Raw genomic sequence first — 5,136 nt, forward strand, 5'->3', positions numbered from 1 at the left:
GTTTTTATTTTAGAATTAAAAGAAGTTTCACTCATTTGTTTGAACTGCTTGAAGGCAGAATATGCATCACTCTTGTGTTTCAGTAGATATATCCAAGTAAATCTAGAGTATGTATCCACAAAAGAGATGTAATATCTGAATCCATTTCTTGAAATGATGGGCGATGGACCCCAAAGATCACTATGTATCAATTCAAGAGGTGAGTAAATAACAGTAGAGGAAGAAGAGTAAGGCAGTCTGTGAGACTTAGAAACACAGCAAGGTTCACAAAGTGAAGGATTCTTCATTGAGACAAATGGAATATTACAACCTTTTAAGGCATGTTTTACAACATCTAGAGTAGGATGTCCTAGTCTATTGTGCCACAAGGAAAGATCTAGACTAGAACAATTTGCAAAACTACTGCTAGAGTTGGAAGTTTGAAGATCGACTGAGTGAACAGCTGGAAGATCTGGAGCAGAAATGGGACTGGAGCTATAGCTTCTCTTGATTGGTGAATGATTTATGAGAAAATGGTATAAGCCTTTGTCAAGGGTTCCCTTGAGCACGATTTCCTTGGTGCATTGGTCCTTAACAAAGCAGAAAGTTGGATAAAATTCAAAGAAAACAGAATTATCTTTGGCAAATTGGGACACACTCAACAGGTTCTTTGTGATATTTGGAACATGAAGCAGATTCCTAAGATGAAGCTTTCTAGAAAACTTAGGAGAATGGGATTGAATCACAGTTTCACCAATATTTGCTATAGACACAATAGAACCATTTCCAAGAACAAGATTTTTACCTCCAGAATACTCTGAGCTGATGTTGAGATTGCTCAAATCATTTGAAACATGGTGTGTCGCTCCTGAGTCAGGATACCAGCTTGTAGATGAACTTGCATCAAAGTTGTACTCTGAGGAATTCCCAACAGACATAGGGGCTGATGGAGCTCTGGGAACAGACTGAATCATATGAGCTGAGGGGTTAAAATAGCTTGATTGTTGCTGTGGAGGATTTCCTCTAATCTGCATTTGTTGAGGAGGTGTGTAGTTTTGTTCGAACCTATGCCAACACTTTGCAGCTGAGTGCCCAGGCTTCTCACATAACTGACAAATGATCTTATTTCCACCTCCTCTTCCAAAACCTCTTCCTCCACGGCCACCCCTTTGATTTCTTGAGCCTCCTCTACCTGCACCTGAATCATATTTGTTGCCATAAAAAGAAGAATCTCTCTTTTGTCCAGATTGTTGTATCAGATTTAGTGAAGGCTGAGAACCCTCCACACTTGCAGCATGAGATCTAGTAGTCTCCATCCTTGATTCAAAGCTCAAAAGAAAAGAGCTCACATCAGCTATAGACCATGGCTCAGATCTGGAAGTCACAGCACACATGGCTGGATCATAATCCTGGCCAAGACCACCTAAGAGGTGTAAGATTTGTTCACCATCTGATATCCTGCATCCAACAGAGCCAAGAAGATCAAAATATGATCTCATTTTACTCAAATACTCACTCATAGTCAATGAATCCTTCTTGAGGTTCTGCATTTGTTGCCTATATTGCATCACTTTTGCAGTTGAGCGGTTAGCAAAATTGGTCTCTAAAGCACTCCAAATATCCCTCGCAGATCTGAGGCCAACCACAAGAACAAGAGCAGCCTCTGAAAGAGAAGAGAGCAGCCACCCAGCAACTCTTCTATCTTGTCTTTGCCAAGCAATATATGCTGGATTCAACACCATGGTTCCTTCAGCTGGATCTGGGATCATTTGGGGAGGTGGATTGGCATCTCCTGTGAGAAAATTCTCCAGACTATATCCACACACAGCAACATCAACTTGTTGCTGCCACATCAAGAAATTACCATCTGTAAGCTTGACAGAAATGGGTGGCAACTGTGAGAAAATTGGCAGTGCTGAAAGAGGAAAAGCATTGGCATTTGAATCGTTTGATTCTGCCATTTTGGAAAGAAAATAAATTCAAAACAAGAGGTAGGAAGAGACAGGATCAAAGAGATCCTGCTCTGATACCATGAAAAGATGCAATCCAAAACATGATGAAGAAAGTAAAGATAGAATTTTCTGTAAATAGCAAGAGTATTGAATGTCACTGTTTCATTGATTCATTGAACAAGATGATAGTTACATTCTTATACAAACCATTCGAAGCATCTAGAATTACTCATTAATTACTTGTACTATCACCTACCATCTTGCTTTAACAAACTAAATCAGGAACAGCTATTCTTCATCAATCCTTGGACTGCCACGTCCTTCCAAGACCTCTTGTGGTCCAAGCGCACAGCTGGTGGTTTAGCAACGGCTCCAACATTGTCTCGTGCTTCCTTTGCTTTCACGTGCTCATCAATCAGTACATCTTCATGCAATGTTGCATTACATGCTTTTTCATTCAACACTTCACTTTGGACTTGAGGATGATCTCCAACAGTTAATACTTTAAGGGTGTGTTTCATAAGTTAGTAATATAAAGATAGACGCCAGTGTTATTGCAACAATTTGAATTGATTTTGTATATTTATATTATCACCAATGCTGCAGTCGTAAGAGTTTGCAGCTCAATACGAAAAGAAAGCCCACTAAGGTTTAGCCCAAAAAGTATTCAGAATATAAAGGGCTAACAATAACAAATAAAGCCCATAAGTCACGCAGAGTCCGAAATATGATCTACTACATCTTAGTCTATGATATAAAATATTTCCATTATAATTCTACACTCTTAATTAACCACAAATTTATATTTTAGTTTTAAAATTATATATATATTCAAAAAATTTAATTGAATTGGCATAGGTTTTATTTTTAAATATGTAACTGTTGCAAGTTAGTGGAGTACTTATTATTTTGACTTGGTCTAAAGATTTATGAGCACTAAATTAATTAGTTTGACTTACCAAAATCACATCGATCACTTCATGCCCAGATATTTTGTGCCACTTACGTGGATTACCTAACTTAGTAGTTTATCTGTACATATTTTAGTCATAAACGAGATAATATTGTGTCACATGCCAATTTTTTTAATGAAAAGAAAATACTCCATTTGTATTGTTTAAAGTGAAATACTATTTTCTTTTTTGCCCGAAATGTAGTAAATTAATTAACTAAAAAGAGAATACTAAAGTATGAAGCGTTCTAATTAAAAATTGTACACATGTTAACCAACCACTCAGCTTAATCTTAACTAAATTAATTAAATATCATTATTTAGCTAACCTTATAAATATCTGAACCAGTAATGATTATTGACCTCTTTTGGCCCAAAATTTCATTCACTTATTTTATTTAGATAATAGCTAAAGGATCAAATACAAATTTGCCCAAACTTCTTAGTAATTCTTGGGCTTAAATTGAAAATGCCCATTCTATGTAATATTATGTATACACGTGTATCAAAGTTCACAATTTAATTCGACAAAAAAAAAACCCGAATTTAAGAAATTTTATATGAATGATATAAAACTCCATCATTTATTCTTATGATAATAGAGTATCTATTTATAAATTGGTTTATTTAATTATATCATTATTTCATATTATAAATCGAGTTCTTCATTAACTTTGATAAAGTCTTTTGCTGGGATCAAAATATTTTTTCAAATCAACTTAGATTTTTAAATTTCAAATTTTGTAAGGTTACATTTATAGGCTTCAATTGACATTAAATTGAAGGTCACTCCTCATTTAATTTGGTTTTTCAATATCTCAAAACATAAATTCAGTATGGAAATAAGACCAATACAGTTCATCAGCTGTATAGTTGACTAGACTATTTATTTCTATATGCTTCACAAACACATTTTTCTTAAATTCTTTAACTCCATATATATCTCCAAAATTTTGGGAGCTCTGTTTTCTTTCTTAATAAGGAATGTTACAGCTCTAGTCATCCAACTAGGAAAGATTTGGCAACTAGTTATATCAACAACTTGGCCTACTAACATTTTGTAAAATCTTTTATTTACATATATGATGCTTTAGTTATAATCCCAAAATAATAGAAAGAATATTTATTTAATGAACGCGTTCTACTATAATACTAAAAACTATCGAAATATTAAACTCAAAATAAAATACTATACTAATTAGTAATTACTCCTCTTAATTGTACAGTCTTCAAATAATTAGTAATTACAAATTAAAATAAGAAAATGGAAAGAAAAAAACTCTAGTTCGACACATAAATAAGGAAAAGGAAAAAACATATGGTCAGACAAATAGTAGAAACTAACTGGGATTAATTAAATTTGTAAAAACAAATAGTAGTATACAAGTTTATTTCTAAAGCAACTTCAAATTTTAAATGAGAACAAATTTATAATCTTAAAAAAATATATTCATAAACTAAGCATCATATTATATTGAAGCTTTTATTATGGTTTTCATTTGATATACATATAATAAATATATATGATCATTTGTTAAAATATATGAGTGTAAATTTTTAAATTGAGAAAATAGCTACGGAAGTAAAAACGAGGATAAAAATTGAAGTCTTAACATTTTCTTGCTCCATTATCGGAATAGATCTTATAGAAATTTCGATAATTAATTAAGGAGGAAGATACTTCATATTTTGTTAAGTCTTATTATGAGCATTAGTTGACACAGTAGTCGAATGATTAATGTTCGATACAAAAGGGTTCAGGTTCAAGTCCAATGTGACGGTAGCTTTGAAAATTCTGTTTATTTATTCATAAAATAAAACAAGAAGCACTCATTATAAATTTGAGTTTTGAAATTTTAGCATATATAAACCCAAGAAAAAAGATTGATGCTACTAAAATCAACCATAATAAAGATAAAACGGTGGAATTTCTTTGTTAAAGAAGCTACGACATTATTAATGCGCGTGAACATGGAAAAGTTCGTTTGAAATCGGCAATATCTATTTAGGTCGCATTGGTTTGATACGATTCACATTTGACCAAATAAAAATAGATGGAATATTCGTAAAATCCATAAAGGAAAAAGAAAAGAAAAAAAATTATAAACATTATCTAAGAGTCATATGGTCTAGTTCAAGTGCAATGTACTAGGACAAAAAAACCTCATAGCCACACGTTTAATTTGTCTTTAAACCAACAAAAACGAAACAAGAAAACATCATGCTCGAAAGCCAAAGAGTGGTGAAAAAGGG

This window comes from Salvia hispanica, chromosome 6 (genome assembly GCF_023119035.1).
Source record: "Salvia hispanica cultivar TCC Black 2014 chromosome 6, UniMelb_Shisp_WGS_1.0, whole genome shotgun sequence".
NCBI classification, from domain to species: Eukaryota; Viridiplantae; Streptophyta; class Magnoliopsida; order Lamiales; family Lamiaceae; genus Salvia; species Salvia hispanica.